Genomic DNA, 15,306 nt, shown 5'->3' with positions numbered 1-15,306 from the left:
TAAAACTCTCATCAATATTGTGGCCTAACCCTGTAGGCAACAGAGACCCACATAGCTGCTCAAAACTCAAAACACAGCATCATACAAGGTACTATAAGGAAAATTAACAACATCACATTCAGACATAGTAAAAACTGGTTTTGGTGTTCTTACAACATAGGAGAAAAGCTGTCAGAGAAGTTAGCTAGAGCACCTGCTCCAGAGGTACATGGTGTTGTGAGAAGGATGCTGGGGCAGGTTCAAATGCAAAAAAATCTAATACAGCAGTTAGCAGCTGATGGCAAACAGCCATTCTGTTGGTGATAGATGCTGCTTTGGGTCATAAAGAAAAAATAACAAACAAGAGAGAGAGAGGGAGAGAGAGAGCAGAGAGCGAGGAAAGGGAAAACTCTTCCTAGTGGACAATTCTTAAAGAAAGCACAGGAATTCCTAGACAAACACCGTCCGTGTATGTTTTCTCTGATGCAACTGGCTGTTTTTCCCCTATAATACTTTACCTTTAGCAACTACACAGTTTCCAAACTACACATCAGGAATTGCTCAACCTCCAAGCTGATTGCTCCTGCTTGTGATGCCTCAGTTGGTGCCAACATAGGGCAGGTGCTGCACACTGCCTGGCTGCTGACCTGTCTGGATGCATGTTATTGTCCCCAGCAGCATAACCAGGGATTATCTTGGGCAGCGGGTAGAACAACGGTAAAGAAGGGTCTTTCTTATACCAATGGCAACTGCTTCCGAAAAGTAACTAACGTAGCAACACCACAGATTGTGGGAGCAAGGCCTTGGGAATAATAGCAGCAAAACAGCAGCATGAGAAAAATTTGGGGAAAACACTGTCACAGCAGATCACATGAAGAGCTACAGAGCTCACAGGCTGTAGAGTGGGAAAATTGAAGGTCCTTAGCAATATAAAAAGTTTAAGACACCTAAGGAATGGTGAGAAACCAGTCTGCTACAACCTGAAGAATGAAACTCTTTCTTAGGTGGAAGGGAGGGTGACAAAGAAACGAGAGGTGAGATCTCATGCTGATCTACAGTGTAAATGATGGACCTTTATTTTGAGATTTTTTTTCCCATACCTAATAGAAAAATGTGGGATTGTTTAAAGCGCTGTATATTTTAAACACAAAATAATAGAATTATAAATGCCTATGTACTTTGTACAAAGGCTGAGGATCATTTTGTGGAAAAAAATATGAAATACTTATTTTGAAATGTGGAGACATTTTTATAGAGATTTTGACATGAAATTGCATCTGCTTAAAGTGCTGCAGGCAATTATGATTCATTCAGCTAATATTGTCTTTCTTCTTTGAGGACAGTATCTTCAATAATCTTCCAAGCAGAAAGTAAAACAATGTATTATAATAACCTATGTAGTTAAAAAGAGAAAGTAAGATATAAACTATATGAACTGATGACACCTGGAATAAATGCAGTTTATATTTACTGTTTATATTTAATATTATAAAATAAATATTGTATTTTTGATACATGATAAATATTTTTTCTTATTATAACACAAGTAATACATTTTCTGTTGAAAAATCATAGAATTTTTTTTTCTATCCCATTTATGGATAAGATTAATCTTACAAAATATTATGAATCTAACATTTTTGCTTAGGCATATTCTAGGCTTTACAGAGTGTTATTCAGACCTCAAGAGACTTTCTGGAATGAGGAATTTTTAGTTCATTTTGGTTTCTTGATTAATTAAAATATTACCTTCTGTAGCTGGTACCAATGAGCTATTTTACTGAGAAGTCATGTTACTTGCTTTTACTTATATTTTCAGACTGCAAAATCTTTAACCTGATTGGCAGGTCTTCTGAAGATATGTGCATAACATCCTGAGGTCACTGCCTCTCATTCATCAAAACCAGAAATTTTATGAGTAAGTAAAAGAAGATGCTTACCTCAAAAAACTGTTGCTCTTTGAAATACATTTTCTGTATTTGTGGCATAGGGAGATCATTGATTTTACACTGTAAGACAAAAACAACACCCAGACACAATCCTGTGGTTTTTTGAGTGGCAGCTGGGAGAGCACTCAGAAAGTTGTCACAGTGTGTTGGAACAAATATACATGAGCAAAGTTCCTTTAAAGTACGAGGAGCCAAGGTTCAAATAAAAGGTTACACTGAGTATGGGTTTTTGAGGCATGTACCTTCATATGGAAAGGGGAAGAAGGACTCTAGTTTCAGCAGTCGGTGCCTGAGGATACTGTTACTATGCTCATAGTGGTTTAACTAGGATTTAACTCCTAGTTCTAGCAGGTGATACTCTCTTCCTCATCCTTTATAATGATGAAAAAAAGTTGTCTTCTTGTCTACCTTGTCATCTGTGATCCCACATGCAGCAGAAGCAGCCTGGATATGAGAAAGAGAGGGACATTCTTTTTCCAACTCCTTTAGGCAGTAAGACTAACAATTGTCAGCTGCCACAGATAGCAAAGCACGTCATGGTAGAGACTGCAGACACATTCCAAGACTTGTACAATCACAGAGTAGCTTAAGCTTGGAAGGGATCTCAGGAGGTCATCCTGTCTTAGCTCTAACTCAAAACAGGGTCAGTTATGAGGTCAGGCCTAGTTGCTCAGAAATTTATCCAGTCATGTCTTTCAATCTCCTGGAGACTTCACCACTGCTCTGTGCATGCAAGTTTGAGAGTTTACCTGTTATCACAGCAGTGACAAACAAGTCTCTCACTATTTCATATAAAAAATAAATTTAAAACAGTGCCATGAGTTTATGTCAAGAACACTAACATGGCCTACATTTTCTTCTGAGTCATAACAAAATACACTCTTTTTTACTAGACTGCTTTTAAGAAGTTCTTTCTTAAAGTAAAAAAGAAAATAAAACACACCCAAGCCCCAAAGAAGCAAACAAAAGTCCTGTATAAATTAATTCACCATATTTACTGAAAGATGAATTCTTATTTTTCAGTTTGAAAAGTTAACAGTTTTTTCTTGCTTTCTAATTTTCTGAAAATAGAAAATTCCACAGAACTACAACCACCCCATTTGCATTTCATGTCATGTGTTACGCCTTTCAAGCTATATTCTTAGCAGCACTCAAATACTCAACTGATAATCATTTTTGGCTACTAGAATAATGCAGCTAGGGAAAAAAAATCACTACTCTCTTTTAATGATGTGTACTTGAATCATTTGCAACACATTATAGGTAATTATAGGTACTGGCTCGTATCATAAACTTCTCATGGCTAAAGCACAATAAATAGTTCTTTTGACTTCTGTAATTTAAGGAAACAACAAAAGTAAATTTTTAATCTCAAAATTTTATCTGTCTCTACTTCCTTTTCCCCAAGAAACCCTGCAACATTTGTTACTTCACTGCAGATTTAGAAAAATTGCACAGGCCAAACTACATGATACAATTGGCTATCACCTTTAGATGGATTCAAGGAGTCAGTGATATAACATAGATTTAATATCCGATTACTATTAATTAGATTTGCTTCACTTGCTTAATTTTCTTTTGAGTACTTTTCCTATAACTTGTCTTGCCCTTGTGTCCTGGGGTGATTTTATGATGCTTGTATCCCCAGTTGTCTGTTCTGTTTATGTTACGTGTTAAGTTCTGCACCTTTAAGACTGGTTCTAAGAGTGAAGAGGGGGAAGAAGAAGCACACAGTTTGTGTTCAGAAAGAGCCCTCACTGCCCCACATCCTGCTCCTGGACTGTGTTGTCTGCAGCATGGACAGACAGCAGGACAGAGCTCTCCTTTACTGTTATTTAGTTTATCTGTCTGAGGCAGAGTAGTTCCCCAGACTGTGGATTTTCCCTTTTTTTTCCTTGGATCTGTTCAAACCTGCTCTGGACTGAAAACCCAGACAAACCCCAGGAGCTCACACCTGTGGTCCATTGGAGCCTGGGCCTCGGCACTTTCCAGCGCTGGAGGGACTGAGTGAGCCGAGGTGCACCATATGAAAAGGATTATTAGTATCTGGATTTGCCATGTCTTCAGAACAGCAAAAGGTTTTATTGTTTAATATTATTCATTTTTTTTTATGCATTTGGATACTTTGCTTGTTAAATAAACAGTTTTTTCCACTTTTCTCCAAGGAAATCTTTTCCTGAATCAGTTGGGGGAGGGGCCATTTGAATTTGATTTATGGACAGACCCCATTCGGAGATTTTGTGCCAAATTTGCCCTAAACCAGAACACCTTGATAGACATAGGTGTGTAGAGACAAAATATGGTCATTGCCTATACTCCTGCTTTCATCAAGTGAAAGTTCTTTAAATGTTTTACAACTCATTCTTCCCCTCCTCTGCTATACTACAGGCTGTTGTATTAAATGATACACTAAGGGAAATACCTGTTTAGATATACCATGTAATGCATCAGCTTTCCTTTGCCATCAAATTCTGCTTATCTAGGACTTTAGAGGCAGGCATTTTATTTTCATCCACAAGTCTATGACCTCTCCACCAATTATCCCAGGCTCAAGATCATCCAGAAAGGAGGAGGAACAGCATGAGACAATGGCTCAGTGCTAAAGAGAAGCCTAAACATTTTCCAAGAAACAATGTGCCTCATCTTTACCAGGCAGGGGGTCAGTATCATCAGCAAAAGATGAATGGTTACTTACTGCAGGATAACCAGGGTTTCAGAAGTATCCAAAGCTTTTCTGTTACTCCAGAAACTTACCACTGTTTAACAGCTGTCACAAGAAGCCTAATGACTGCAGGGTATGTGTCACAGATCCCATCTCTGAGACAGCAATGTACATATCATATCTCACATTTTATATATAGATTGAAAGAGATGCAAATTCACTTCTGTATTTTTGCACTGCTATTATTCACTGATGTAAGTATTAAAAATAGGAAAAAAGGAGACACAGTTTCAATGAGTGTGATTTGAGAGACAAGATGTACAAGGTTAATGAATTACAGAGATTCAAAACCCAAATAAAACTTTACATGTAAAATAGATTGAATGTTCCATGAAGAAGACAAAATACAAATATTAGGGTTCACTTAAGTCACTGAAATTCAGAGGATAAATACAATTATATTGTACTAGTGTAAATTATAAAACAAATTTGCATTATAATTTTTGGTACTGATGCCCATAAAGCTTGCACAAGTCTAGTGCTGGCAAACACAAATGGTAAATCAAGTGACAATGGAGTTCAAACTGAAAATACTTCAGATCAACTTTCTTACACTTCTACTACATAGATATAGAAACCAGGAAAAGTCAGTCTTATGAAAGCTATTTTTCAGTCTGCTCCTGTGGTATATAAATACACTTCTTATAAATAACGTATAAAAAGCTAGAAGCTTACTGGCGAACAATTTTTTTTTTTCTGAGATTGGGTGGGGGTTATTTCAGGGTGTTTCTTAGTATTGATCTTGGATTTTTAAAGTTTGGAACATGGGAAACTTCAGCAGTATCTTCTATATTTATGTAAATGAGGCTGTGCTTTCTGGGTTGCCTTTTGCCTGTAGTTGTTCATACCTTACTGTTGTGGTTTTGGCTGCAGTTGAGTTATTTTTCTTCATAGAATCATAGAATGGTTTTGGTTGAAAGCAACCTTAAAGATCACCTAATTTCAGTCCCTTTGCCATGGGCAGGGATGCCTTTCAATAGACGAGGTTGCTCAAAGCCCCAACCAACTTTCCCTTTAACATTGCTAGGGATAGGACGTCCACAGCTTCCCTGGGAAACCTTGTCCAGTACCTCACATTCTGTAAAAATATTATAATAATGTTTGTCATTAAATGCTTCCCATTTTATGAAAAGTTTCAAAATACATCAAATTTTTCACATTATGGACTCTTGTATGTATTTTACTTATTTTACTATTTTGACTTTCCCTTTGAATCTATTATTATGTGTTCATGGTAGCTGTTTGTCTGAATTCAAACTAAGTATTTGAAAACTTCTCTCACATTCTATTGTCTTTCCACAATAAAATGGATAGCTAACACATGATAGATGTGGAAAAGAAAGTCAAAGGTAAGTAACTTACTAGCTTCTTTAGCATATTCTTTTCTTTTCTTTAGGAAAATATCTTTCTTCTGTTATAATTAAATGAGGGTATATTTGAACAATGAAATAGTATTTTTGCTTGCAGACTGAGTGGATAAGAAAGACATTGCATCTTTAAGCTCAGTAAACCCTATAAGCTCATAACCCTAAATGATTATTTTTCACTGATTTGACTGTTTCTTGATCACCATGAAGCAGGCAGTGGCTGTTGCAGGAAGCAATGAGATTTAAAGAAGCTCTTTTCTTCCTCATGGAGAAAATAAGTTATCTGTGTACAGATAGGGCATGTTAAGGATTGTGATGACCTGTTCCCTTTAGCAGAGTACTCACTGGTTCAAGTTTAAAGCTTGGGGATAGTCATAACTGAGTTTGTTAGTGAGAAAAATAAAAGTACTACATACCAAGGACTTGATCCAAAGTCTTGATGTATATTTGATTTCAAATTTCCTCAAATAAGCTTTTGATTGCACTCAAAGTGCTCTGATTGGAATTTTCAAGTCAGTTAAAAGAAAATAATAGGTAATCCAGGTAATTCTGTGTTTGTAAGGAGGTGGGAGATGAATTTAGTTAGCTTCCCTTCCCACCTTGTGTATAGATTAAATATTGGAATATTGGAATTTTCAAATACTTGGTCCATAAAATATGGCGAGCATGCTGGAACTGAGAATGGAAAGTGGAAGTAAATGAAGGAATGGGAGGAAGAATCCTGAATGCCAATAGTCATGTTTGTATGATGATGATTAGTCACGTATGAAGAGCAGTTAATGGAACTACTCTTAAATCATTAAGAGTCATATAAATCTCTCTTTAGGGGAAAGGAGGTGCTGAAATTTAGATTAAGTTTAACTGCAGCTTCACTATTTAAAAAAAGGGCAAAAAGCTCATTTTGCTGCATAACTGGAGCTACTAAACCACTGTAGATGGGACTATATGTATCCATTAATATAAAATAACCTATGCCCTATAAAAATCAGAAAGGTCTGATGCTTGAGCGTGGGTCAAACAAATTGCTTATATTAAAGATGTTTAATCTGGTAATTTTGAGTTTGAACAGAATATTAATACTTGTTTAATTCACCTTCATGTTTAGAGTGAAAACAACTGCAAGGAATGAACTATTGCTTAAAATATTCAGGGCAGCAACATATGCCTCAAGAGATAAGAGTTTCACTGTTAGTTTAATTAGGAGAAAGAAAGCACAAGCTTCAAGTATTATTTACAGGTTCTTGACATATTCACTAATGAATCATAGGATGCTGTAAAGGTTATTCTGCCTATTACAAAAGAAGAGCACAGTAATTGTTTCTTAACCAACTTATTTCTTCACACTTATAGTCTATTCATAGTGGATCAATGTGCTTGAAATTGAAACAAAAATTCTTTGCTTTCACTGTGTCAGCAATCTGGTAAGATACCTTCATATGTGAGATAGAGTACAGTGGAATATTTCTATGTACATTGTTGTACATTAAGGAGTTGAGCATACTACAGAGTTTTCACTACTCTGAATTTTCCAGAATACTTAATTTGTTTTTTGGAATAGCAGAAATGTTGGGTGCCATTGTCAGCATTCCAGACAACAATAAATTTTCAAAATAAAATACATTCTTTTCTTTAGCATAGATTGATTTTTATTTTTTCTGCCTGCATACTTATCAACTGGATTGGTAATTTTTGTTTCGATTTATTTTTTAATTCTTCCTAATGCAGACACAGACACTATTTCTTGAGAAATTACCTGTTACATTAGACAATCTCTCAGCTAATATAAATCAAGAAACAATCCTTCTTTTCTAAGTAAGTGACTTTATGGTTAATGAAGATGATAGTGCATCCTACCTCACATATAAGGAGTGCTAGACAATGTGTAGCAGCATCCACTATTAGCATTATGCCAGATTTTCAAGTAACAGCTCTAAGTACAGCATGTCTTACATACTAATGTGTTGCTCATCTTGATGTCTTCAAAAGAACAGACATCAGATTACTTCAGCTGTGGCTAACTACAGAAAGACAGATTATGAAATACAGTATTTATAGTTCTTGGGTTTGAGTGCAATCTAGGTTAGAGAGCCCATTTTGGAGAGTTACTGATTTTTGCCTGTGGGAAAACCTATATGCACCAGAAAATCAAACAATCAATATTTTTATTGTTTGAAACCTCTATGTTATTTCTTCCTTATAAAATGAAAGAACTAATTTTATATTAAAACATTGTTACAATCATGTTTTATTAATAATTTATTAATTAATATTTATTAATTTATTATATTATGTAAAAAAAATTAAATGTGAAATTTTGCCTCTCTTCACATCACTAGTATTTGAAGGTTCCGATTTTGTCTGAAAACCCCCTGACTTCCCATACTTGGCACTGAAGGGAGAAATAGCAATCTATTATAGCTTTAATAGCTAGTCTGAACTATATACATTCAGGGGAAAGGTAGAAAAGCTAACATCCCAAGCTTTCTTCAAGGGTGATGGTGAACAGAAAATTAGATTCAGCTAGTGGTAAAGCATGATTGCAAGAAGGCTATGACTTGCCCTGCTGAGGAGTTAGACACATTTCCATGTCTGCTTAAGTTTCCCTGCATTTTGTGCAGAGATCCAGATTTATCAGTCTCCAGCAGTCAGCCAGGGTATAGAAAAAATCCTGGAGGAAATTACATTTCCCCCAACAGCAGGTGGTTCCCCTCTAATGAGATTTTTTGAGGACCTTAAATGAGCCCGTTTAATTTCTGGTTATGTTTTAAAAGCTGTTTTGGAGGAGACTGTCTTTAACTCAGACACTGATTCCAATGCATTTATGTCAGGTTATGCCCTGAAAGATTCAGTTACAAAATAGTTGGATTTTGTTCTCTCCACCTGTCATACAGTCTCTTCCACCAGCTGTAAATTTGTCCACATTAGGAACTTTACCACATCTACAAGTCCCTTTCTTCCTTTAATTGGAGGCAGGGCAGTGAAGAATTACCACAAGCCAAAAAGAGAAACAAGAGGAGAAAAAAAACCAAACCAAAGCAAAAAAACAGTCATTGTATTTCTGTTATTCAGATCTCACAGTCATTTGTTTATAAATAATTGTGATTATATCTGAGATACTTGACTTCATAACTAAATTTTGCTCCTAACTGAAAAAAAAAGTATGGAACTCAATTTTTTTAAAATTTAAAAGCAAAACCTATGGCTATCTAAATTGAAAATGGGGGTGGGGGGGTGGAGTGAGTATTTGAAACAAACAAACAAATCCAAGATTTTTCTTATGCATCTTACTGTTTCACACAGATATATTTTTTGACATCTTTGCATAGTCCTGTTGATGGTTTTCACATCTATCTCTCTCTTCTTTTGACAAAAGATTAGAACCAAATGCACTCGAGTCCCACAGTAAATGGTCAGAAAAGCAAAATAAGCCAATTATTTATAATATAAAAATATATATCCATTTTTTTTATTGTCTTCTTAGCCCCAAAAGAACAAATAAGCTTACTTTGTGAACTAAAATACTGTCTGAAATTTAAATACCTTGTCAGATGGGTGAAACATGCTTTGAGTTGTTCCAAAGTGTTCTTATTACAGGTATTTAAACTGAAGTCTAGGAAAAAAACTTAAATGTCAATGGCAGAGTTCTCAGAATGGTAAGACAGATGTGGTATACTAAAAATTTTCTTATTATATTGGTAGTTAAAACAGGGCTTGGAAATTATCTAATCAGGAGAATCTATTTTAATAAAGGATAGTCTTTATTTATCTGGTCCTTTCTGCATCTAATATTAGCAGATATTTCTCATAATTGAAAACTAATAAAGAATTCTTCTATCAAGAGAGAACAATAGAAAAGTTTGAAGAATTCTGAGAGTATTATCATAGAAATTGACCAGAAAAGCCTTTGCTATTTAAATCAAGTTTTCAGCAGCTAATTTTAAGAAGTGACATTGTCATTTCTTCTGGAAGAAGTCTTCCCCATTGTTGGAAACCGAGGAATAGAAACTTCTACATATACTGAAGAGCTCAATTTGCAGCCTTGGAAAGAACTTGGATTGATGCAGTGATGAAAGTACACAGGCATTGGATAGAGAAATTATAAACTTATGTTCCTATTGGTTCAAGTAAGAATATGTCTAGAGTAAATAAGAAATTATATTAGGTAAAATATTTGAAGTTTGAAGTTTAAACTGTAATAGTGTGATTTATAGAATAAGTTAGAAATCTAGAAACTATAACAGAGGTGTGTGTGAATACGTGACCTGTCAGCTTATTGTTTAAAAGACAGATGCAGTGTGGCAAAATTAAGTAAAGATGATAGGTTAATAAGTGAAAACAAACTTCATGTCAGCTGTCTATTGGACTAAAAAGTTTTTTATTGCCATGCAGAGAAGAAACTCATGACTTCTTAAGGCTATGGTTGACGTATTGCTTCTAAACCTCACGCCTTGAGACTGATATCTTATCGAACTACTTGAGCAATAAATCATCTGAAAGCAAAGTGGTCCCATACCTTGTATTTCATCTCGACACTCCATATTTCAGAGTCCAAATCAAGACAGAGAAACAATATAGAGAAAAAGCAATAAAGAAGATGGCTGAAAGAATATAATTATTCAGTATTGTTATAGAGATTCACATATAAATGACCATTTTATTTTTACTCCAGATGCCAAATAATCCCCTAACATGGTACTATTTAACAATGTTCTGTACAAAACCCAGGAAAATATAACAGCACTTAGATGTGAATATTTTTTTTTTTTACTGAATAGCAAAATCTACATATCTCACCTACATGGAAGGGCTACCAAATGACCCAGGAGAAAGGAAATGGAAGCTCAAAGTCTCATGGTTTCCTGTCAAATGACATGTTCTATTCTCTGTTGTAGCAAGTAACAGTTTCTGCCTCAGGGTTAAAATAACCTGTTATTTTGTAAAAGTTTATTTTATAAAAAAGTAATAGGTTTCTTTTACATGCAGAAACTATGCCCATTTTCCCAAAGGCTGACAGATCTTGTTTGCCTGTTTGCACCCAGATGTCCAGTAGGATGAGAGCTATGGAGTTCATATTCATAAAAAACATTATTACAATTTTTTGTGGCATGGATACTTTTTTCACAATAACTGTTCACTGTAGCATGGACCATCATGACAATACCCTTTAAAAAGAAATTATACTGAAATATGAGGTAAAGCCTTAGGCAGTTGGTAGCGGATAATTTCAACAGTTTTAGAGAAAAAGAGGGGAATGTTTGTAAATTGAAATGCTGCTACAAAGAAAACTCTTGTTTCCAGAAAACTTTTATATTTTATTGGAATTTTCTTCAGTGGCAACCATACTGCCATACCCTCGTAAGATTCAATTGTATTTGAATTTGGTGAGAATATACAACCTTGCTTTTCTTCTCTTCAAAATTATATGAAACTTTTTAGACTTTGTTGTCCTTTCTGCACTTCTGTTCCTACCAGGGAAATCCATACCCTTCAACACCAGTCACACCCAAAAGCTTAGCATGCTGATGGTGGGCAAGAAATTAGGAAGGAATGTAGCCAGGACATTTGACCCAAACTGACTAAAGGGTTAGTCCATACATTATGAAATCATGTTCAGCAACAAAAGCTAAGGGAAAGGAGGAAAAGGTGGAAAACTCCTTATTAAGGAGTTTAAAGAAAAAGTCATAGTATGCTTTACTTTCTAGAAATTGGCTGGGCATCATGTGCTGATGGGAAGGAGAGAATTAATCACATCTCCTGATCTGTTGTAGGAGGTAGAGTAGGATAACTACATAACTAAGTTGTGAATACAGTTTACAGCAGAAGGGCCTTGCATTCTGAAGACTTCCAAGATTATTTTGGAAATCATTCAGCATATCACATCGCAAAGGTACCTGCTAGCTCCATCAATAGAAACCATTTAGACATATCATTTATCTAACATACTATAAATATATAGAATAAATAGTATAATGTATAAATAAATATATTTATACATATATATATATATCAAACATAACTAACATTTAGACATTTAGACATATCAGCCTAAGGCTTCACACCCATCTAGCCATCTAGGCTCTCATAATTTTGAAGACAGCACAGTACATTAAAAAGCATGGTGGCATTAATTCTGGACTCCCACTAGGCCATAAAGAAAAAATCAATAAATTTGTGACTTTAATTTGTCCAGGTGCATGGAAAATTTGTAGATACCATATGTAACAATCTATGTTGGATTGCAGTTTTGCCAAGATCTGAAGTCTGAGATTGCATTTTACTAAAGTGTGTGATACATCCCTTTCTTGTTTTAAATATTGTCATTTGTCCTCATGACACAAGAGAGACCCATTGCTTTGACTTAGAAAATGGAACTTACATTTAGAACTAATATTCTTATTACACTTTACTGAAATTCTGCCATTCAGTGGCAGGGCAATAGAACTAGTACTTGTAGCTTGTATGTTTGCCTAGCTTCATTCAGAGGCGAGATTCATTTTCCTTTAGACTGGAAATCAGAATAAATTATAAAGAATATAAATATATTCTGGACCTAAATTACTGCCCCTATTTAAGGATTTGTCATTGTTTAAGTCATCTAGAAGTTAAACCAAGTAATTTTTTCCAGTGCCTTTACATAGGTAAGGCTTAAATAATTGTTTTTGGCAAGCATGTCATCACAGGAAAAAACTCATGTTGTGATAAGGGTGGATGCAAGCATTTATCTTCTGCAGACAGCTTCAGACAAAAGGAAGAGAAGTGACGCAATTGTAATTGTAAAGTGACCTTTCTGCTATAAGGATATTGACAGTCATCCTCTCACTTCTGTACAGTATCTTTTCCATCAAGAAAACTAGTCTTTTTAGTCTGTTGTTGGATTTTATACTTACAGTGCTTTCTCTCAAAATTTTTGTAGATTTTTCCTGGTGTCCTCAAGATAACATTTACCATATACCTGACAAAATGTCAGCAAATAGTAGTACATGTTTTCTTAAAAGGACTCTTGCTTTTTTCATGTTGATATCAAACCATAATTTTGTTCAACAGAAAAAGCTCTTTCTTTTTTTGTTTTAAGAAACATTTTTTGCATGTATATCCCTTTGGGATCCCCCTGGTTAGAATGCAGAAGAGCAGACCAACTGCAAAGATTCATGTGTCAAATAAGAAGGCATAAAATTAAGTTTTGAATACAAGAAAATGAAGCTGGATTTGCAGCTCAATTTTCAAAAAATGCTTAAAAATTCAGGCAGCTTCAGGGTGGAAACATTTATCTAGTGATTTTTAAAACAAAGCTAATGTTAGTGCAAGTAACATAACAAGGTACTGTCAATAATTTTGACAGTGACAAAGTAACCAAAAGGGCTAGAGGGTAAGGACTAGACTTGAATATGTAGTCAGGTAACTATAAAAGCCCTATTACATTTTAATTGTTCAAGTACACATGAATAAATTTGAATTTCTACCTGCTACTCACACTTTAGATTGGATCTGGTAAGACACTGGCACTGGACGTAGTTACGGGTTAACTTTCCATCTTCTTGGTCAATATTAGTGATGAAGTGCAAGGATTATCCTGATTTATAGAAGCTGTACACTATCTGAAATTTACCATCCTTCTCACAGGGAAAGGAGGAATTTTGACTTAACAGTTTAAGTCATAAACTAGATGTTAATGAACTCCTCTTTGACAATGCCACCCTGTGGTAGTCAACTGAATTCACTTCCCCCCAGAAACAGCTCAGTAAATAATTCACAGGACTTTTCCCTCAGCTTTCACAATAAATGTGATTAGTCTGCTGTTTCCCAGCATTAGTACATTATTTGTGTGTTTGGCAACTATCTTTTAAGTCACTGTTATTTGGATTGTTCATGTAGATTTTTGTGATCATGACTTGTGAATAGATATTCCATGCATGAGAAGAAATGCTATAGTCAATGGGGTGATCATTTGCACATAAATTTCGCCTTAGTTGTATTATTACAGCACCACTACTTGAACACTATCATTCTTATCTATTAATGTATATTTATAATTTCACATTAGGCCATTTCAATCCTTTATATTCCTTCCTATTTTCTTGTGAGTAAAGTCAATATAACAGCAAAGGTTTTCAAAGCACAGTTTTCAAACCTCACTCAAAATCCATGGAACTTCAGATGAAGAACTTAAAGGCAAGCTCTTCTACATTTGTACTTTGACTTTCATCTTTAGGTACTGTTCATTTGACAGGATTCATGTTAGAATCTAATTTTAAAAAGTGGTTTTAAGGAAGCACTCCAAAATGCATCTTCAGAAAAATATTCCTGAAGTTACTACAACAGTTTCTGGCCTTCCAAGTCAGCTACAGATGTGGAGGAATAATTGTGTCTTTAGAAAAATATACCATATAAAATGGATTACATTCTGCTGTTTATGATGAAGAAAATATCCTATGTGCAAAAATGGCACCAACAGTAAAATCAATGAAAAACTCTATTTCCTTATTTTTTCATAAAACATTGTTATTTAGGTCTGAAAAGCCATAGGAAAACTGTTTTTTACAACAATCTCCCTTTTATAAATCCCTGCAATGGGACATTTATTGTCTTAATAACTGGTAATAATTAATGAATTCTTTGCATCAAACGTGTAGTCTTAATTTTTGTACACCTGGACTTCAAAATTCTTTATTTCTTCAATCATTTTATTACTCTTTATATATTTTCAATATTTTTGATGTGCTCTGTTCTTTAAAGACCATCAGTAATATTCGACAGTAGGCTATTGAAGAGATAAAGAGGGGAAGGTTACTGCTTTTATAAATATGATAATGTTGTGTGCCAAAAATGATGGGCCTAAGGCTTCATAAGGACCCTGTACCAATTCACCCTCTACCCAAAAGCATCATTCTGTTCCTGTAGAAGAAACCTCTGCAAGACCCCAGATTGTATGAATCATACATTGCCAGCTGCTATTACTTAATTTGCCTTAAGAAGGAGCTGTCTTCTGTCAATGAGAGTGCTTGCCAAGGAAAGAAAGTGCGATATAAAGAAAAAATTAATTCCTTTACTTTCAGATCCCTAAAGGGATCCCTGTAGTTGGAATTCTGACTGAAAATCTCTACCAGTGGAGAGTCACATAGGTGCTTACTGATCATTTTTATGGTGATGTTCAGGTATTCATCTGTTACTAATTTTTTGGCATTTGAATCATCTACACTGACTTTGCTGTTACTGGAGACAGGCAGACAAAAAATATAGCTAAATATAAAATCTTTATGGACAGCACAGATCATACAGAGAAAAAAATATT

The 15,306-nt window shown here is 34.9% G+C and overlaps 1 long non-coding RNA gene across 1 annotated transcript in view; it reads left to right on the top strand.

Annotated features, from left to right (window-relative positions):
• Positions 1 to 1,798: 1,798 nt before the first annotated feature.
• LOC147655607 (uncharacterized) overlaps positions 1,799 to 15,306 on the top strand; it is a 39,331-nt gene continuing 25,823 nt past the window's right edge. The window contains exon 1 of the long non-coding RNA XR_015289303.1: positions 1,799 to 1,897. This is a non-coding gene — a long non-coding RNA (uncharacterized LOC147655607). The remainder of the gene's footprint in view (positions 1,898 to 15,306) is intronic.

Source organism: Cyanistes caeruleus, chromosome 1 (genome assembly GCF_971803275.1).
Source record: "Cyanistes caeruleus chromosome 1, bCyaCae1.hap1.1, whole genome shotgun sequence".
NCBI lineage: Eukaryota > Metazoa > Chordata > Aves > Passeriformes > Paridae > Cyanistes > Cyanistes caeruleus.
Note: the sequence above shows the minus strand (reverse complement) of the source record. Positions and strands in the feature narration are given on the sequence as shown.